The 22,901-nt window shown below is 45.6% G+C and overlaps 1 pseudogene; it reads right to left on the reverse strand.

The window, feature by feature from the left end:
• LOC124038463 overlaps positions 1 to 22,901 on the reverse strand; it is a 961,073-nt pseudogene that overhangs the window by 668,112 nt on the left and 270,060 nt on the right.

Consider the following 22,901-nt stretch of genomic DNA (forward strand, 5'->3'; position numbering starts at 1 on the left):
CCCTTCGTACATCAGCTGATATCTCAAAGTGCTGTACAGAAACCCAGCCTAAAACCCCAAACAGCAAACAATGCAGGTGTAAAAGCACGTGTAAAAGCACGGTGGCTAGGAAAAACTCCCTAGAAAGGCCAAAACCTAGGAAGAAACCTAGAGAGGAACCGGGCTATGTGGGGTGGCCAGTCCTCTTCTGGCTGTGCCGGGTAGAGATTATAACAGAACATGACCAAGATGTTCAAATGTTCATAAATGACCAGCATGGTCAAATAATAATAAACACTGCTTATTAACACCAACAATGGGATTCTTTACACAAATGAGTGTTTATTTAACAGTAACAGTGTTCATTTAACACCTGAAACAACATTAAAAATGTTAAACTAAAAATCAACGTTAGATAACACTGGCCAATTTGCTGTGTGTTAAACGTCTACTGTAACTCGGCTGATAGTGGTTCTAATCGCCCCTGATAATAGGGGACACAGGCTGCAGAGAGACCGTGACTTTGCCTGGGGCCAAGATTCACACAAAGCGTGTGTGTGTGTGTGTGTGTGTGTGTGTGTGTCCATCCTGGGGCAGTGATAAAAGTTGAATGACCATGTGTTCCCCTGCCAACCTATTGTCCCATGACACTGCAAGATGTGGCCTCCACAGACATCCCGAATAGATGTTAATCACACACACCGACCCGAAACACATGCACACGCACACTAGTGCTGAGCGATTAGCTATTTTTGAGGTCGGTTCTAGTCTTTTTTTTAAATCACGGTTTTAGATTTAAATTATTTTTTAGACATTAAATGCAGAATGCATTATCTGGGTTGAATGCTGTAACAACAGAATATAACAATAAATTAAAGTACCATAATGCTAATGTCACACCCTGAACATAGAGAGCCATTGTTTCTCTATGGTGAAGTGGGTCAGGGCGTGACTGGGGGTGATCGAGTTTGTTTATTTCTATGTGGTGTTCTAGTTTGTATTCTATGTTGGTGATTTGTATGATTCCCAATTAGAGACAGCTGGTAATCGTTGTCTCTAATTGGGGATCACATTTAAGTAGCTGTTTTTATGGGATATTGTGTTTAGAGTTAGTGGTAGCATCTCTGTAGTCACGGTTCGTTGTTATATTGTTTATTGTTTGTTTTGCTAACTTTTCACTTTATGATAAATTATGTGGAAACCATATCGCTCTGCAGCTTGGTCCGACATGTATTCAAGTGAACGTGATAGCTACTGACTACCCATTACTGCCTATCACTTATGTGATTTAGCCACCTTACTTTAATAAAATATTTGTTTTATTTGATGACTATTATTTAATTGTAAGTCACCATCTCATCTCTATAGAGCTGCTGCAAATGCTGTTTGACAAAATCAATATTTTAGTAGTTCTTCAAAGTAAATAAGGCATACTTTTATGACTGCTGAATACCAGCTGTCAATCACATCAATCATTATGTATTTTCCTGTACAGATACCTCACGAACCAACTTGTTTCTATCCCTCTTGATCTAGTGTTCTCTCTTCTCTCCATCATCGTGTTTGCTCCACACAGACCGGACAAATAGGCAGGCACGCAATGGATTATAGTCCTTGTAGTTATTTACAAGGTTTTTTGTGCTAAACTATGTGGAATTTTGGCCTGTTGGAAATTACAACTCCACACTACATCGCACAATTTGGGCTTGATCTAATTTATCTCTACAGAAGCTGCGCATCCAGCTCAGTTTTTTAAAACTAAATGTTATTTAAATCAAACAGATATGTCGGTTAATCGCTCAGCACTAAAGCACACACACTTAGTTTTCACTGGAGCTATCCGTGGTGCTGAAATCATTGTAGCGACTGTTATGGCTTGTTTACACTGACCTCAATAACTTCCTCACCTTCCCTTTTCCCATCTGTCAAATAAAACATTCTACTTCTAGCAGCAATTGATTGTTATACTAACTTCCGGTGAATGACATGAACACAGCAGCTCTGTTTCTGTGAATCATTCTCATCTCAATGATGGAACAACCATCTCAGTAATGGCTGCAATAACTACTAACAGATTGGATTAGTTTAATATATATATATGTTTTATTTATCTTGGTGTAGCATACAATTTATCAACATGCAAAAACGCATTTAAAACAAACAATTCTGAAAATCACCTGCAATAGAACTCGTGTTGTCTTCTAAAGAATCAGGGTTAGAATTAGGTTTAGGGTTATTAGCTCAGGTTAGTTTTAGGGTTATGGTGAGGAGATATGGTTAGGGTTAGGTTTTTGGGTTAAGGTTAGCGTTAGGGTAAGGTTTAGGGGTTAGGGAAAATAGGATTTTGAATGGAACGGAAATGTGTGTCCCCACAAGGTTAGTTATACACATCAGTGTGTGTGTGTGTGTGTGTGTGTGTGTGTGTGTGTGTGTGTGTGTGTGTGTGTGTGTGTGTGTGTGTGTGTGTGTGTGTGTGTGTGTGTGTGTGTGTGTGTGTGTGTGTGTGTGTGTGTGTGTGTGTGTGTGTGTGTGTGTGTGTGTGTGTGTGTGTGTGTATTCAAGCTCTCCCATTCACCAGTGAACAATTTAACAATATCAGACTTTACAACATGTTGCATCAGACACACACACACACACACACACACACACACACACACACACACACACACACACACACACACACACACACACACACACACACACACACACACACACACACACACACACACACACACACACACACACACACACACACACACACACACACACACACACACACACACACACACACACTCGTTCTGTATCATTCATCATTCTCTCTTTCTGATTCCATCATATCTCTTTCTGTATGCAAGGCTAAAGAGAATATATTACACTAACTCAACCCCTAGTTGTGTCTTCTGACTCATAAAATAATTACAATATATAATAGATGTAACAGGTATTCAGTGGCATGCTCCTGCAGCCTCTGCCAGAGAGTGTTTACCATACAATAGCCTTGGGGAATGACTACACACACACACACACACACACACACACACACACACACACACACACACACACACACACACACACACACACACACACACACACACACACACACACACACACACACACACACACACACACACACACACACACACACACACACACACACACACACACACACACACACACACACACACACACACACACACACACACACACACACACACACACACACACACACTGCTTTAGTTTCTATTTGGGTGAATTACAGTTGAACTTTAGCTCCAGGGAGATGGAGAGAACTCTTTTACTTTTCTATTTAGGAACAGTAGTATCTAGCTAAGTCTCTCTCTCTCTCTCTCTCTCTCTCTCTCTCTCTCTCTCTCTCTCTCTCTCTCTCTCTCTCTCTGTCCATCTCTCTGAACCTCCAAATTTCTCTCTGTTCCCACAAGAGAGATCGAGAGATGGATAGACAGATTGAGCTCGGAACACCTGGCATAAACAATCCTACCAAGACAAATCTACCAAGACCTGGCCGTCCCTCTAAACTTTCAGCTCATACAAGGAGAAGACTAATCCGAGATGCATCCATGAGGCCCATGATCACTCTGGATGAACTGCAGAGATCTACAGCTGAGGTGGGAGACTCTGTCCATAGGACAACAATCAGTCGTATATTGCACAAATCTGGCCTTTATGGAAGAGTGGCAAGAAGAAAGCCATTTCTTAAAGATATCCATAAAAAGTGTTGTTTAAAGTTTGCCACAAGCCACCTGGGAGACACACCAAACATGTGGAAGAAGGTGCTCTGGTCAGATGAAACCAAAATTGAACTTTTTGGCAACAATGCAAAACGTTATGTTTGGCGTAAGAGCAACACAGCTCATCACCCTGAACACACCATCCCCACTGTCAAACATGGTGGTGGCAGCATCATGGTTTGGGCCTGCTTTTCTTCAGCAGGGACAGGGAAGATGGTTAAAATTGATGGGAAGATGGATGGAGCCAAATACAGGACCATTCTGGAAGAAAACCTGATGGAGTCTGCAAAAGACCTGAGACTGGGACGGAGATTTGTCTTCCATTAAGACAGTGATCCAAAACATAAAGCAAAATCTACAATGGAATGGTTCAAAAATAAACATATCGAGGTGTTAGAATGGCCAAGTCAAAGTCCAGACCTGAATCCAATTGAGAATCTGTGGAAAGAACTGAAAACTGCTGTTCACAAATGCTCTCCATCCAACCTCACTGAGCTCGAGCTGTTTTGCAAGGAAGAATGGGAAAAAAAGTCAGTCTCTCGATGTGCAAAACTGATAGAGACATACCCCAAGCGACTTACAGCTGTAATCGTAGCAAAAGGTGGCGCTACAAAGTATTAACTTAAGGGGGCTGAATAATTTTGCACGCCCAATTTTTCAGTTTTTGATTTGTTAAAAAAGTTTGAAATATCCAATAAATGTCGTTCCACTTCATGATTGTGTCCCACTTGTTGTTGATTCTTCACAAAAAAATACAGTTTTATATCTTTATGTTTGAAGCCTGAAATGTGGCAAAAGGTCGCAAAGTTAAAGTGGGCCTAATACTTTCGCAAGGCACTGTATATATTGTATACATATACATACACACTACATGACGAAAAGTATTCTCGTCATACATCTCATTCCAAAATCAATTAATATGAAGTTGGTCCCCCCTTTGCTGCTATAACAGCCTCCACACTTCTGGAAAGACTGTCCACTAGATGTTGGTGTCATGCAGGTGAAAGAGGACCCAAACGCGACTTAACAGAAACAGAGTTTATTAAAGTCCAAAACGGAATAACAGAAATCCTCTAGACTTGTAGAGGGGAAAACAACTGGAGAAGCGGCCACAGACTGCAGGTCGCTTCGGGTAGGCGCAGGCCGTAGTCGACTGAGACACCTGCTCACACGCAGCATCTGATGAAGGCACAAAACACGACAGGACAGGGTGATACACAATCACGGCAAAAACACGACAGGACAGGGCGAAACGCAATCACAGCATGGTGAATACAATACAAGGAACCGACGGGACAGGAACGGAACACAAAGGAATAAATAGGGACTCTAATCAGGGGAAAGGATCGGGAACAGGTGTGGGAAGACTAAATGATGATTAGGGGAATAGGAACAGCTGGGAGCAGGAACGGAACGATAGAGAGAAGAGAGAGCGAGAGAGTGAGAGAGGGAGGGGGAGAGAGAGGGCTAGAAGGAGGGAAAGAACCAAATAAGACCAGCAGAGGGAAACGAATAGCATGGGAAGCACAGGGACAAGACAAGATAATAAATGACAAACATGACAGTACCCCCCCACTCACCGAGCGCCTCCTGGCGCTCTCGAGGAGGAACACTGGCGGCAACGGAGGAAATCATAGATCAAACGGTCCAGCACGTCCCGAGAAAGAACCCAACTCCTCTCCTCAGGACCGTAACGAAAAACGATAAAAAGGGAAACTAGGGTACTACTCTAAAAAAAAAATGAGAACTAGGGACAGACTGAGACACAGCAAGGGCAGGGACAAGAACAGGAGAGATGCGATGGCAGGGAACAGACTGAGACCCAGCAAGACCAGGAGCAGAAGCAGAAAAAAATTACCAGACTTCTTCTGCGCGCAGTCTGAACACGCAGCCACGAAACGGCGCGTGTCACGCTCCTGAGTCGGCCACCAAAAGCGCTGGCGAATAGACGCAAGAGTGCCTCGAACACCGGGATGACCAGCTAACTTGGCAGAGTGAGCCCACTGAAGAACAGCCAGACGAGTGGAAACAGGAACGAAAAGGAGGTTACTAGGACAAGCGCGGCGACGCAGTGTGCGTGAGTGCTTGCTTAACCTGTCTTTCAATTCCCCAGACTGTCAACCCGACAACACGCCCATAAGGAAGAATCCCCTCGAGATCAGTAGAAGCCACAGAAGAACTAAACAGACGGGATAAGGCATCAGGCTTGGTGTTCTTGCTACCCGGACGGTAAGAAATCACAAACTCGAAACGAGCGAAAAACAACGCCCAACGAGCTTGACGGGCATTAAGTCGTTTGGCAGAACGGATGTACTCAAGGTTCTTATGGTCTGTCCAAACGACAAAAGGAACGGTCGCCCCCTCCAACCACTGTCGCCATTCGCCTAGGGCTAAGCGGATGGCGAGCAGTTCACGGTTACCCACATCATAGTTGCGCTCAGATGGCGACAGGCGATGAGAAAAATAAGCGCAAGGATGAACCTTATCGTCAGACTGGAAGCGCTGGGATAGAATGGCTCCCACGCCTACCTCTGAAGCGTCAACCTCGACAATAAATTGTCTAGTGACGTCAGGAGTAACGAGGATAGGAGCGGACGTAAAACGTTCTTTTAGAAGATCAAAAGCTCCCTGGGCGGAACCGGACCACTTAAAACACGTCTTGACAGAAGTAAGAGCTGTGAGAGGGGCAGCAACTTGACCGAAATTACGAATGAAACGCCGATAGAAATTAGCGAAACCTAAAAAGCGCTGCAACTCGACACGTGACCTTGGAACGGGCCAATCACTGACAGCTTGGACCTTAGCGGAATCCATCTGAATGCCTTCAGCGGAAATAACGGAACCGAGAAAAGTAACGGAGGAGACATGAAAAGAACACTTCTCAGCCTTTACGTAGAGACAATTCTCTAAAAGGCGCTGTAGAACACGTCGAACGTGCTGAACATGAATCTCGAGTGACGGAGAAAAAATCAGGATATCGTCAAGATAGACAAAAACAAAAATGTTCAGCATGTCTCTCAGAACATCATTAACTAATGCCTGAAAAACAGCTGGCGCATTGGCGAGACCGAACGGCAGAACCCGGTACTCAAAATGCCCTAACGGAGTGTTAAACGCCGTTTTCCACTCGTCCCCCTCTCTGATGCGCACGAGATGGTAAGCGTTACGAAGGTCCAACTTAGTAAAGCACCTGGCTCCCTGCAGAATCTCGAAGGCTGATGACATAAGGGAAGCGGATAACGATTCTTAACCGTTATGTCATTCAGCCCTCGATAATCCACGCAGGGGCGCAGAGTACCGTCCTTCTTCTTAACAAAAAGAACCCCGCCCCGGCCGGAGAAGAAGAAGGCACTATGGTACCGGCGTCAAGAGACACAGACAAATAATCCTCGAGAGCCTTACGTTCGGGAGCCGACAGAGAGTATAGTCTACCTCGAGGAGGCGTGGTCCCTGGAAGGAGATCAATACTACAATCATACGACCGGTGAGGAGGAAGGGAGTTGGCTCGGGACCGACTGAAGACCGTGCGCAGATCATGATATTCCTCCGGCACTCCTGTCAAATCGCCAGGTTCCTCCTGAGAAGTAGGGAGAGAAGAAACGGGAGGGATGGCAGACATTAAACACTTCACATGACAAGAAACGTTCCAGGATAGGATAGAATTACTAGACCAATTAATAGAAGGATTATGACATACTAGCCAGGGATGACCCAAAACAACAGGTGTAAACGGTGAACGGAAAATCAAAAAAGAAATAGTCTCACTGTGGTTACCAGATACTGTGAGAGTTAAAGGTAGTGTCTCAAATTTGATACTGGGAAGATGACTACCATCTAAGGCAAACATGGGCGTAGGCTTGTCTAACGGTCTGAAAGGAATGTTATGTTTCCGAACCCATGCTTCGTCCATGAAACAACCCTCAGCCCCAGAGTCAATCAAGGCACTGCATGTAGCACCCGAACCGGTCCAGCGTAGATGGACCGACATAGTAGTACAAGATCTAGATGAAGAGGACTGAGTAGTAGCGCTCACCAGTAGCCCTCCGCTTACTGATGGGCTCTGGCCTCTTACTGGACATGAATTAACAAAATGTCCAGCAACTCCGCAATAGAGGCACAGGCGGTTGGTGATCCTCCGTTCCCTCTCCTTATTCGAGATGCGAATCCCTCCCAGCTGCATGGGCTCAGTCTCAAAGCCAGAGGAGGGAGATGGTTGCGATGCGGAGCAGGGAAACACCGTTGATGCGAGCTCTCTTCCACGAGCCCGGTGACGAAGATCTACCCGTCGTTCTATGCGGATGGCGAGAGCAATCAAAGAGTCCACATCTGAAGGAACCTCCCGGGAGAGAATCTCATCCTTAACCACTGCGTGGAGTCCCTCCAGAAAACGAGCGAGCAGCGCCGGCTCGTTCCACTCACTAGAGGCAGCAAGAGTGCGAAACTCAATGGAATAATCCGTTATGGACCGTTCACCTTGGCATAAGGAAGCCAGGGCCCTAGAAGCCTCCCCACCAAAAACTGAACGGTCAAAAACCCGAATCATCTCCTCTTTAAAGTTCTGGAATTTGTTAGAGCAATCAGCCCTTGCCTCCCAGATAGCTGTGCCCCATTCTCGAGCCCGGCCAGTAAGGAGTGAAATGACGTAAGCAACCCGAGCTCTCTCTCTAGAGTATGTGTTGGGTTGGAGAGAGAACACAATCTCACACTGCGTGAGAAAGGAGCGGCACTCAGTGGGCTGCCCGGAGTAGCAAGGTGGGTTATTAACCCTAGGTTCTGGAGGCTCGGCAGGCCAGGAAGTAACAGGTGGCACGAGACGTAGACTCTGGAACTGTCCAGAGAGGTCGGAAACCTGAGCGGCCAGGTTTTCCACGGCATGGCGAGCAGCAGACAATTCCTGCTCGTGTCTGCCGAGCATGGCTCCTTGGATCTCGACGGCAGTGTAACGAGCGTCTGAAGTCGCTGGGTCCATTCCTTGGTCGGTTCCTTCTGTCATGCAGGTGAAAGAGGACCCAAACGCGACTTAACAGAAACAGAGTTTATTAAAGTCCAAAACGGAATAACAGAAATCCTCTAGACTTGTAGAGGGGAAAACAACTGGAGAAGCGGCCACAGACTGCAGGTCGCTTCGGGTAGGCGCAGGCCGTAGTCGACTGAGACACCTGCTCACACGCAGCATCTGATGAAGGCACAAAACACGACAGGACAGGGTGATACACAATCACGGCAAAAACACGACAGGACAGGGCGAAACGCAATCACAGCATGGTGAATACAATACAAGGAACCGACGGGACAGGAACGGAACACAAAGGAATAAATAGGGACTCTAATCAGGGGAAAGGATCGGGAACAGGTGTGGGAAGACTAAATGATGATTAGGGGAATAGGAACAGCTGGGAGCAGGAACGGAACGATAGAGAGAAGAGAGAGCGAGAGAGTGAGAGAGGGAAGGGGGAGAGAGAGGGCTAGAAGGAGGGAAAGAACCAAATAAGACCAGCAGAGGGAAACGAATAGCATGGGAAGCACAGGGACAAGACAAGATAATAAATGACAAACATGACAGTTGGAACATTGCTGCAGGGACTTGGTTCCATTCAGCCACAAGAACACTGGTGAGGTCGGCCACTGATGTTGGGTGATTAGGCCTGGCTCGCAGTCGGCATTCTAATTCATTCCAAAGGTGTTTGATGGGGTTGAGGTCAGGGCTCTGTGCAGGGCAGTCAAGTTCTTCCACACTGATCACAACAAACCATATGGACCTCACTTTGTGCATGAGGGCATTATCATGCTGAAACAGGAAAGGGCCTTCCCCAAACTGTTGCCACTGTTGCAAGCACAGAATAGTCTAGAATGTCATTGTATGCTGTAGCGTTAAGATTTCCCTCCACTAGATGGCACTATGCATTGGGGCACGTAGCGTTCTCCTGGCATCCACCAAGCACAGATTTGTCCGTAGGACTGCCAGATGGGGAAGCGTGATTCATCACTCCAGAGAACGCAATTCCACTGCTCCAGTCCAATAGTGGCGAGCTTTACACCACTCCAGCCGACACTTGACATTGTGTATGGTGATCTTAGGCTTATATGCGGCTGCTCAGCCATGGAAACCCATTTCATGAAGCTCCAGGAGAACAGGTCTGGTGCTGACATTGCTTCCAGAGGCAGTTTGGAACTCAGTAGTGAATGTTGCAACCGAGGACAGATGTCTTTACGCGCTCCACGCAAAGTCGTTTGCGGATGAGTCGTTATTGCTCTGAGACGTTTCCACTTCACAATAACAGCACTTACAGTTGACCGGGGCAGTTCCAGCAGGGCAGAAATCTGATGAACTGACTTGTTGGAGAGGTAGCATCCTATAACGGTGCCACGATGATACTCACTGAGCTCTTCAGTAAGGCCATTCTACTGACAATGTTTGTTTATGGAGATTGCATGGCGGTGTGCAACATTTTTCTACACCTGTCAGCCATTCAGGGATCTAACTATCTTACAAGTATTTGAAATAAGTATTCTAACTACTTCTGAATATTTTGTATGTTGTATTACACTGGGCTGAACTACACTCCAATGTATTTTGTAACAAGATACTTTTGAAAGCTGTAATTGGTATTTTCAAAATTAAAATAAAATCTATATCATTACTTTAGAGCGGTTCACAATTTTGTGGTGCCCTTTCACCCTACATCGGTATCAAAAGTCAGCATCTGCTTAATTAACTAAATGTATATGTATAACTGAATACAAATATAAACTCAACAGATTTTACTGTGTCACAGTTCGTATAAGGAAATCAGTCAATTGAAAAAAATAAATGAAGCCCTAATCTATGGATTTCACATGACAGGGTATAGAGATATGCATCTGTTGGCCACAGGTACCTTAAAAAAAGGAAGGGGGCGTGGATCAGAAAACCTGTCAGTATCTGGTGTGACCACCATTTGCCTCATGCAGCGCGACACATCTCCTTCACATAGAATTGATCAGGTTGTTGATTGTGGCCTGTGGAATGTTGTCCTGCCTCTCATCAATAGCTGTGTGAAGTTGCAGGATATTGGAGGGTACTGGAACACACTGTCATACACATTGATTCAGAGCATCCCAAACAGGCTGAATAGGTGAAATGTCTGGTGAGTATGCAGGCCATGGAAGAACTGGGACATTTTCAGCTTGCAGGAATTGTGTACAGATCCTTGCAACATGGGACTGTGCATTATCATGCTGAAACATTAGGTGATGGTGGTGGTTGAATGGGACAACGACAGGACTTAGGATCTCTTCACAGTATCTCTGTGCATTCAATTTGCCATAGGTAAAACGCAATTGTTTTCATTTTCTGTAGCTTATGCCTGCCCATACCATAATCCCACCATCACTATGGGGCACTCTGTTAACAACATTGACATCGGCAAACCGCTCGCCGACACAATGTTATACACGTGTTCTGCGGTTGTGAGGCCGTTTGTAAGTACTGCCAAATTCTCTAAAATTACATTGGAGGAAGCTAATGGAGAGAAATTGAAATTCAATTTTCTGGCAATACCTCTGGTGGACATTCCTGCAGTCAGCATGCCAATTGCACACTCCCTCAAAACTCAAGACATCTGTGGTATTGTGTTGTGTGACAAAACTGCACATTTTAGAGTGGCCTTTTATTGTCCCCAGCACAAGGTGCACCTCTGTAATGAGCATGCTGTTTAATCATCTTGGTATGCCACACCAGTCAGGTGGATGGATTGTCTTGGCAAATGAGAAATGCTCACTAACAGGGATGAAATACACATTTCAGAGAAATAAGCTTTCTGTGCGTATGGAGCATTTCTGGGATCTTTTATTTTAGCTGATGAAATATGGGACCAACACTTTACATGTTGTATTTATATTTTTGTTCAGTATACAGTACATTCGGAAAGTATTCAGACCCCTTGACATTTTAAACATTTTGTTACGTTACAGTCTTATTCCAAAATGGATTCAATTGTTTGTTTCACTCATCAATTTACACATAAAACCACAAATGAAAAGGACAATAAAAAAATAATTCTAAATATCAATAAATACTTAAATATTACATTTACATAAATATTTAGACCCTTTACTCAGTACTTTGTTGAAGCACCTTTGACAGTGCTTATCGCCTTTATTCTTCTTGGGTATGAAGCTACAAGCTTGGCAAAGCTGTATTTGGGTAGTTTCTCCCATTCTTCTCTGCAGATCCTCTCAAGCTCAGGTTGGATAGTGAGCGTCACTGCACAGCTGTTTTCAGGTCTCTACAAATATGTTCAATCGGGTTCAAGTCCGGGCTCTGGCTGGGCCACTCAAGGACATTCAGAGACTTGTCCCGAAGCCACTCCTGCGTTGTCTTGGCTATATGCTTAGGATCATTGTCTTGTTGGAAGGTGAACCTTCGCCCCAGTCTAAGGTACCGAGCGCTCTGCAGCTGGTTTTCATCAACGATCTCTCTGTACTTTGCTCCGTTCATCTTTCCCTCGATCCTGTGCTGCAGAGATGGCTGTCTTTCTGGAAGGTTCTCCCATCTCCACATAGGAACTCTGGAGCTCTGTCAGAGTGACCATCTGGTTCTTGGTCACCTCCCTGACCAAAGCCCTAATTCCCCCAATTGCTCACTTTGGCCGGGCAGCCAGCTCTAGGAAGTGTCTTGGTGGTTCCAAACTTCTTCCATTTTAAGATTGATGGAGGCCACTGTGGAAATGTTTTTGGTAACCTTCCCAAGATCTGTGCCTTGATGCAATCCTGTCTTGGAGCTCTACGGACAATTCCTTTGACCTAATGGCTTGTTTTTTGCTCAAAGCAAAGGTTCTGATGAAGGATTTTTTTTAAGTCATCCATTTTATAAAAAGGCTGTAATATAACAAAATGCTGAAGAAGTCATACTTTCCACATGAACTGTATACAAAAAATAAATAATCATTTTTAGTTTAAAAAAACGTGTATACAGTGCATGCTGCAAATACCTTACTTACATAAGTATTCACATCGCAAAATATAGGTGTGCCAAACTTGTATTTTGTAATTGTAATGAATGATTTATGCCAATCCGTCCTCCCAGTAGTATCAACTAGACCTACTGGAACTATAGCCCTCAAAACAACACAACAGCAATAACAACTTCAGTTCTTTTGGAAACACTCTCTGAAACATCAGATGGTAACCCAGTCACAGATAGAGAAAAATCCCAGCCATGATATATGAACTGTAGTACTCACTGTTAGGGTCAGGATGTGAGGTGGAGTCAGAAGGGTGTGGATCTTTCTTTACTCTGAACCTGTAGACACACACAGAGAATTGACTGAGTATAGAGAAACAGAGCACCAGGGTCATGAGTAAAGAGAGAGAAGGAAGAGGTCAGAGATAAGATATTGGGGAAGGGATGGTGTGTGTGTGTGTGTGTGTGTGTGTGTGTGTGTGTGTGTGTGTGTGTGTGTGTGTGTGTGTGTGTGTGTGTGTGTGTGTGTGTGTGTGTGTGTGTGTGTGTGTGTGTGTGTGTGTGTGTGTGTGTGTGTGTGTGTGTGTGTGTGTGTGTGCGCGACATGATCTCACAGTTTTATCAATTTGACTTCAGATTCTGATGATAATTTTGAAGTTGCTTTAAACATCAACATTAAACATTAAACATTTTTGACACCCTCAGTTGACTCCTCCTGCTCAGCATCGTTCAATTTCTCCAAACTTCACATTTCTAAGTAGTCAAATTTCAAAGCTAATGGTTAAGTTTTTTGATAGGGTCAAAACATTAAGTTTAGGTATTCATTACGAATCCGGAGTCATGGGATTACACCCATACCACAACCCTGTCCACAATGCCCTAGAATAACCCAAGCTTACTTAATAGATTTCCCAACATTCTCAGCACATGGACAGATGTCCAATTTTGAAGTCAAGCTTGAGCGATCTGCCTAGTGAGTGAGTGAGTGAGTGAGTGAGTGAGTGAGTGAGTGAGTGAGTGAGTGAGTGAGTGAGTGAGTGAGTGAGTGAGTGAGTGAGTGAGTGAGTGAGTGAGTGAGTGAGTGAGTGAGTGAGTGAGTGAGTGAGTGAGTGAGTGAGTGAGTGAAATATACATGAAGAGAGGAGATGAAGGAGAGGATAGGGAAAATAGATCACCTCTACTTCAATAACATCTATTTTTGAACAATGTATCTAATCTTCTCGTCTTCTCCATCCCTTTCTTTCCCCTGCTATGGCACAAATCCCTGTTAACAAGAAGCAGGTTGGCCTCAATATTTCCGAATAGCACCCCATTCCTTTTATTGTGCACTACTTTGTGCGCTATGTAGGGAATAGGGTGCCATTTGGGATGCAGTGGGAAAGACGCTCTGCTCTCACACCACACCACCTTGCTCACCCTACCACACTATACCTCTCTACCTCCCTCCCTCCCTTCATCCTTCTCATCCTTCTTCATCCTTCTCTGTCCCTCCCTCCATCCATCCTTTCCACTCTCACTCTCTCCTTACAGAGTTTTATTTGCTTTGTTGTCATGTATGTTTCATGTGTCTGGTGTTTCATTCGCATGTACAGGCGCATTGTGTGTGTATGTGCGTGTGCGTGAGTGTGTGCGTGTGTCAACAGATTGCAGTGTGTGATAATGACGTTTGGTAGTGGTGCCTAATCATGACACAGAGTGATCACAAACACCACCTAACCTTTCACAATCTAATAGAGGACATGGGATAGAAAGATGACACACACACACAAGTACGTGTCCACACTGTCTGTGTCTCTCCTGCCAGTGGAGATTACTGCTCATTTTCAAAGGATACAGACTGCGCCAGGGGTACACACATACCCACACACACAAACACCGGCAGACACACACACAAACACTGGCACACACACGAACACAGACCCCCCCCCCCCCCCCACACACACACACACACACACACACACACACACACACACACACACACACACACACACACACACACACACACACACACACACACACACACATACACACAGGGAAGAAGAGAGATGGCACAGAAGACAGCAGGAAGACATGACCACTCCATTCCTCTCTCATTCTCCCGCCTCTCTTTCCTTTCTCTCCCTCTCTCTCATCCATCCCTCCTTCATCTCTATTTCTCTCTCTCTACCTGTCTCTCTCTCTCGCTCTCTCTCTCTCAATTTTAATTCAAATACTTTCAGGGGCTTTATTGGCATGAGAAATAAACTTTGTCAAAGCAAGTGAAATAAATAATAAACAAAAGTGAAATAAACAACAAATAATGAACATTAAACTTTACACTCACAAAAGTTCCAAAGGAATAGAGACATTTCAAATGTCATATTATGTGCAAATAGTTAAAGTACAAAAGGAAAAATAAATAAACATAAATATGGTTTGTATTTACAATGGTGTTTGTTCTTGCCTTTTTCCTGTGGTCAAAACTTTCCTTAAGCTTGGGTCAGTCACAGTGGTCAGGTATTCTGCCACTGTGTACTCTCTGTTTAGGGTCAGTCACAGTGGTCAGGTATTCTGCCACTGTGTACTCTCTGTTTAGGGTCAGTCACAGTGGTCAGGTATTCTGCCACTGTGTACTCTCTGTTTAGGGCCAGTCACAGTGGTCAGGTATTCTGCCACTGTGTACTCTCTGTTTAGGGTCAGTCACAGTGGTCAGGTATTCTGCCACTGTGTACTCTCTGTTTAGGGTCAGTCACAGTGGTCAGGTATTCTGCCACTGTGTACTCTCTGTTTAGGGTCAGTCACAGTGGTCAGGTATTCTGCCACTGTGTACTCTCTGTTTAGGGTCAGTCACAGTGGTCAGGTATTCTGCCACTGTGTACTCTCTGTTTAGGGTCAGTCACAGTGGTCAGGTATTCTGCCACTGTGTACTCTCTGTTTAGGGTCAGTCACAGTGGTCAGGTATTCTGCCACTGTGTACTCTCTGTTTAGGGTCAGTCACAGTGGTCAGGTATTCTGCCACTGTGTACTCTCTGTTTAGGGTCAGTCACAGTGGTCAGGTATTCTGCCACTGTGTACTCTCTGTTTAGGGTCAGTCACAGTGGTCAGGTATTCTGCCACTGTGTACTCTCTGTTTAGGGTCAGTCACAGTGGTCAGGTATTCTGCCACTGTGTACTCTCTGTTTAGGGTCAGTCACAGTGGTCAGGTATTCTGCCACTGTGTACTCTCTGTTTAGGGTCAGTCACAGTGGTCAGGTATTCTGCCACTGTGTACTCTCTGTTTAGGGTCAGTCACAGTGGTCAGGTATTCTGCCACTGTGTACTCTCTGTTTAGGGTCAGTCACAGTGGTCAGGTATTCTGCCACTGTGTACTCTCTGTTTAGGGTCAGTCACAGTGGTCAGGTATTCTGCCACTGTGTACTCTCTGTTTAGGGTCAGTCACAGTGGTCAGGTATTCTGCCACTGTGTACTCTCTGTTTAGGGTCAGTCACAGTGGTCAGGTATTCTGCCACTGTGTACTCTCTGTTTAGGGTCAGTCACAGTGGTCAGGTATTCTGCCACTGTGTACTCTCTGTTTAGGGTCAGTCACAGTGGTCAGGTATTCTGCCACTGTGTACTCTCTGTTTAGGGTCAGTCACAGTGGTCAGGTATTCTGCCACTCTGTACTCTCTGTTTAGGGTCAGTCACAGTGGTCAGGTATTCTGCCACTGTGTACTCTCTGTTTAGGGTCAGTCACAGTGGTCAGGTATTCTGCCACTGTGTACTCTCTGTTTAGGGTCAGTCACAGTGGTCAGGTATTCTGCCACTGTGTACTCTCTGTTTAGGGTCAGTCACAGTGGTCAGGTATTCTGCCACTGTGTACTCTCTGTTTAGGGCCAGTCACAGGGTCAGTCACAGTGGTCAGGTATTCTGCCACTGTGTACTCTCTGTTTAGGGTCAGTCACAGTGGTCAGGTATTCTGCCACTGTGTACTCTCTGTTTAGGGTCAGTCACAGTGGTCAGGTATTCTGCCACTGTGTACTCTCTGTTTAGGGTCAGTCACAGTGGTCAGGTATTCTGCCACTGTGTACTCTCTGTTTAGGGTCAGTCACAGTGGTCAGGTATTCTGCCACTGTGTACTCTCTGTTTAGGGTCAGTCACAGTGGTCAGGTATTCTGCCACTGTGTACTCTCTGTTTAGGGTCAGTCACAGTGGTCAGGTATTCTGCCACTATGTACTCTCTGTTTAGGGTCAGTCACAGTGGTCAGGTATTCTGCCACTGTGTACTCTCTGTTTAGGGCCAAATAGCATTCTAGTTTGATCTGTTTTTTAGTTCATTCTTTCAAATGTGTCAAATAATTATAGTTTTGTTATGGAAGGTTTGGGAATTGTTTCCTTTTAGATGGTTGTAGAATTTAACGGCTGTTTTAGATAATTAGTGGGTATCATCCAAATTCTGCTCTGCATGCATTATTTGATGTTTTACAACCATAAAGGGCAATGGGTTCTATAAGTGATTCAAGTATTTTTAGCCAAATCCTAATTGGTATGTTGAATTTTATGTTCCTTGTGTTGGTATAGAAGGACCTTCTTGCCTTGTCTCTGAGATCATTCACAGCGTTGTGGAAGTTACCTGTGGCGCTGATGTTTAGGCTGAGGTATTGTACATTTGTATATGTGCTCAAGGGCAATGGTGTCTAGATGGAATTTGTATTTGTGGTCCTGGCAAATGGATATTTTTGGAACACCATTATTGTTGTCTTACTGAGATTTACTTTCAGGACCGAAGTCTGACAGAATCTGTGCAGGAGATCTAGGTGCTGCTTCTGGCCCTCCTTGTTTTGGGACAGAAGCACCAGATCACCAGCAAACAGTAGACATTTGACTTTAGATTCTAGTAGGGTGAGGCCGGGTGCCGCAGACTGTTCTAGTGCCTTCGCCAATTCGTTAAAATATATGTTGAAGAGAGTGGGGCTTAAGCTGCATCCCTGTCTCACCCCATGGCACTGTGGAAAGAAATGTTTGTGTTTTTTGCTAATTTTAATCACACACTTGTTGTTTGTGTACATGGATTTTATAATGTTGTATGTTTTTCCTCCAACACCACTTTCCATCAATTTGAATAGCAGACCGTCATGCCAAATTTTTGAAATCCACAAAGCATGAGAAAACTTTGCCTTTGGTTTGTTAATTTGTTAATTAGGGTGTGCAGGGTGAATACGTGGGCTGTTGTACGGTAATTTGGTATAAAGCCAATTTGACATTTGCTTAGTTCATTGTTTTCACTAAGGAACTGTCCGAGTCTGCTGTTAATGATAACGCAGAGGATTTTCCCAAGGTTGCTGTTGATGCATCTCCCACGGCAGTTATTGGGGTCAAATTTGTCTCCACGTTTATGGATTGGGGTGATCAGTCCTTGGTTCCAAATTTTTGGGAAGAGCTAAGGATGATGTTGAAGAGTTTAAGTATAGCCAATTGGAATTTGTGGTCTGTATATTTGATCATTTAATTGAGGATATCATTAACGCCACAGGCCGTTTTGAGTTGGTAGGTTTGTATTTTGCCCTGTAGTTCATTCAATGTAATTTGAGAATCCAGTGGGTTCTGGTAGTCTTTAATGGTTTATTTTAATATCTCTCTCTCTCTTTCTCTCACACACACACACACGCACGCACGCACGCACGCACGCACGCACACACACACACGCACACACACACACACACACACACACACACACACACACACACACACACACACACACACACACACACACACACACACACACACACACACACACACATACACACACACTTACACAAACACACACACACACACACACCTCCTTTCTCTCCCTCTCTTTCCATCTGTCCGTCGTCTCTCTCTCTCCCTCTCTCTCTCTCGAATACTCTCTCTTCCACTCCCTCTATATCTACCTCTCTCTCTACCTCTCTCTCTCTACCTCTCTCTCTCTACCGTTCTCTCTCTACCTCTAACACACAAACCACAGTGGTTCTGTTGAGGATGTTTTTCTCTTCTCCTAAAAGCAAGACAAAAATGTAATGTTTCATTTGATCATAGGCTGTTGTCTGAGTGATCAGAGGCTTTTGTCCCAATGGGACCTGGTCAAAAGTAGTGCACTATATAGGGAGTAGAGTGCCATTTGGGACGCACCCTCGGAATTCAGAGCTTAAAGTCCCCGTAGATTTTTACCTGAAGAGAGAAGATCAGTGAAGAAACAAAACAACAAATGTCGAGGAGTGTAAACCAGATGGAGAGATGGTCTTTTATCGCCAAGCAGTTTTTAGAAAACAGACATACACAGAGACCCTGGCTTGCGCTCTCTCTCTCTCCTCTCTCCCTCCTTCTTTCACTCTCTCTCTGCTTCCTGATCTCTCTCTCCTCTCTCTCCCTCCTGCTCTCCCTCTCCCCCCTCTCTCTCTCTCTCTCACTTCCTGCTCTCTCTTCTCTAACCCTCCTGCTTTCTCTCTCTTCTCTCTCACTCCTGCTCTCTCTCTTGTCTTTCTCTCTCCCTCCGTTTCTTTCTCTGTATACCTCTCTCCCTCACTTCCTCCCTCCATCACTTCCTCCTTCCTTCCCCTATCTTTTCCATCTTTCCTTCATTAAATACGTTTCTCCTTCAATAAGAGACCAGAGAGGGAAGACATATGGAATATATTCCTCAGTGGTGAAGCTATCATGCCATACAGCACGTCTCCATGGTAACAGAGAGAGGAATGACAAGTGGCTCTTAGTACAATTTTTTTATTAAAATGTAACCTTTATTTAATTAGACAAGTCAGTTAAGAACAAATTCTTATTTGCAATGACGGCCTACACCTGCCAATCCCAGACAACGCTGGTCCAATTGCGCACCGCACTATGGAACTCACAATCACAGCCCGGATTCAAACCAGGGTGTCTGTAGTGATGACTTTAGCACTGAGATGCAGTGCCATAGACCGCTGCACCACACAGGTGTCATGTTTTGTCTTATATCATCTTGTCATTTTGCTTTTCCTTCTGTTCGTTTCCCCCTGCTGGTCTTATTAGGTTCGTTCCCTTTTTCTATCCCTCTCTCTCCCCCTCCCTCTCTCTCCTCTCTCTATCGTTCCGTTCCTGCTCCCAGCTGTTCCTATTCCCCTAATCATCATTTAGTCTTCCCACACCTGTTCCCGATCCTTTCCCCTGATTAGAGTCCCTATTTATTCCTTTGTGTTCCGTTCCTGTCCCGTCGGTTCCTTGTTTTGTATTCACCATGCTGTGATTGTGTTTCGCCCTGTCCTGTCGTGTTTTTTGCCTTCATCAGATGCTGCGTGTGAGCAGGTGTCTCTGTCTACTACGGCCTGCGCCTACCCGAAGCGACCTGCAGTCTGTGGCCGCTTCTCTTGTTATTCCCTCTACAGACTAGAGGATTTCTGTTACTCCCTGTTTGGATTTGAATAAACTCTGTTTCTGTTAAGTCGCTTTTGGGTCCTCTATCACCTGCATGACAGAAGGAACCGACCAAGTAATGGACCCAGCGACTTCAGACGCTCGTTACACTGCCGTCGAGATCCAAGGAGCCATGCTCGGCAGACACGAGCAGGAATTGTCTGCTGCTCGCCATGCCGTGGAGAACCTGGCCGCTCAGGTTTCCGACCTCTCTGGACAGTTCCAGAGTCTACGTCTCGTGCCACCTGTTACTTCCTGGCCTGCCGAGCCTCCAGAACCTAGGGTTAATAACCCACCTTGCTACTCCGGGCAGCCCACTGAGTGCCGCTCCTTTCTCACGCAGTGTGAGATTGTGTTCTCTCTCCAACCCAACACATACTCTAGAGAGAGAGCTCGGGTTGCTTACGTCATTTCACTCCTTACTGGCCGGGCTCGAGAATGGGGCACAGCTATCTGGGAGGCAAGGGCTGATTGCTCTAACAAGTTCCAGAACTTTAAAGAGGAGATGATTCGGGTTTTTGACCGTTCAGTTTTTGGTAGGGAGGCTTCTAGGGCCCTGGCTTCCTTATGCCAAGGTGAACGGTCCATAACGGATTATTCTATTGAGTTTCGCACTCTTGCTGCCTCTAGTGAGTGGAACGAGCCGGCGCTGCTCGCTCGTTTTCTGGAGGGACTCCACGCAGTGGTTAAGGATGAGATTCTCTCCCGGGAGGTTCCTTCAGATGTGGACTCTTTGATTGCTCTCGCCATCCGCATAGAACGACGGGTAGATCTTCGTCACCGGGCTCGTGGAAGAGAGCTCGCATCAACGGTGTTTCCCTGCTCCGCATCGCAACCATCTCCCTCCTCTGGCTTTGAGACTGAGCCCATGCAGCTGGGAGGGATTCGCATCTCGACTAAGGAGAGGGAACGGAGGATCACCAACCGCCTGTGCCTCTATTGCGGAGTTGCTGGACATTTTGTTAATTCATGTCCAGTAAGAGGCCAGAGCCCATCAGTAAGCGGAGGGCTACTGGTGAGCGCTACTACTCTGGTCTCTTCATCTAGATCTTGTACTACTATGTCGGTCCATCTACGCTGGACCGGTTCGGGTGCTACATGCAGTGCCTTGATTGACTCTGGGGCTGAGGGTTGTTTCATGGACGAAGCATGGGTTCGGAAACATAACATTCCTTTCAGACCGTTAGACAAGCCTACGCCCATGTTTGCCTTAGATGGTAGTCATCTTCCCAGTATCAGATTTGAGACACTACCTTTAACCCTCACAGTATCTGGTAACCACAGTGAGACTATTTCTTTTTTGATTTTCCGTTCACCGTTTACACCTGTTGTTTTGGGTCATCCCTGGCTAGTATGTCATAATCCTTCTATTAATTGGTCTAGTAATTCTATCCTATCCTGGAACGTTTCTTGTCATGTGAAGTGTTTAATGTCTGCCATCCCTCCCGTTTCTTCTGTCCCTACTTCCCAGGAGGAACCTGGCGATTTGACAGGAGTGCCGGAGGAATATCATGATCTGCGCACGGTCTTCAGTCGGTCCCGAGCCAACTCCCTTCCTCCTCACCGGTCGTATGATTGTAGTATTGATCTCCTTCCGGGGACCACTCCTCCTCGAGGTAGACTATACTCTCTGTCGGCTCCCGAACGTAAGGCTCTCGAGGATTATTTGTCTGTGTCTCTTGACGCCGGTACCATAGTGCCTTCTTCTTCTCCGGCCGGGGCGGGGTTCTTTTTGTTAAGAAGAAGGACGGTACTCTGCGCCCCTGCGTGGATTATCGAGGGCTGAATGACATAACGGTTAAGAATCGTTATCCGCTTCCCCTTATGTCATCAGCCTCGAGATTCTGCAGGGAGCCAGGTGCTTTACTAAGTTGGACCTTCGTAACGCTTACCATCTCGTGCGCATCAGAGAGGGGGACGAGTGGAAAACGGCGTTTAACACTCCGTTAGGGCATTTTGAGTACCGGGTTCTGCCGTTCGGTCTCGCCAATGCGCCAGCTGTTTTTCAGGCATTAGTTAATGATGTTCTGAGAGACATGCTGAACATTTTTGTTTTTGTCTATCTTGACGATATCCTGATTTTTTCTCCGTCACTCGAGATTCATGTTCAGCACGTTCGACGTGTTCTACAGCGCCTTTTAGAGAATTGTCTCTACGTAAAGGCTGAGAAGTGCTCTTTTCATGTCTCCTCCGTTACTTTTCTCGGTTCCGTTATTTCCGCTGAAGGCATTCAGATGGATTCCGCTAAGGTCCAAGCTGTCAGTGATTGGCCCGTTCCAAGGTCACGTGTCGAGTTGCAGCGTTTTTAGGTTTCGCTAATTTCTATCGGCGTTTCATTCGTAATTTCGGTCAAGTTGCTGCCCCTCTCACAGCTCTTACTTCTGTCAAGACGTGTTTTAAGTGGTCCGGTTCCGCCCAGGGAGCTTTTGATCTTCTAAAAGAACGTTTTACGTCCGCTCCTATCCTCGTTACTCCTGACGTCACTAGACAATTCATTGTCGAGGTTGACGCTTCAGAGGTAGGCGTGGGAGCCATTCTATCCCAGCGCTTCCAGTCTGACGATAAGGTTCATCCTTGCGCTTATTTTTCTCATCGCCTGTCGCCATCTGAGCGCAACTATGATGTGGGTAACCGTGAACTGCTCGCCATCCGCTTAGCCCTAGGCGAATGGCGACAGTGGTTGAGGGGGCGACCGTTCCTTTTGTCGTTTGGACAGACCATAAGAACCTTGAGTACATCCGTTCTGCCAAACGACTTAATGCCCGTCAAGCTCGTTGGGCGTTGTTTTTCGCTCGTTTCGAGTTTGTAATTTCTTACCGTCCGGGTAGCAAGAACACCAAGCC

Source organism: Oncorhynchus gorbuscha, linkage group LG06, assembly GCF_021184085.1.
Source record: "Oncorhynchus gorbuscha isolate QuinsamMale2020 ecotype Even-year linkage group LG06, OgorEven_v1.0, whole genome shotgun sequence".
Lineage (NCBI taxonomy): Eukaryota > Metazoa > Chordata > Actinopteri > Salmoniformes > Salmonidae > Oncorhynchus > Oncorhynchus gorbuscha.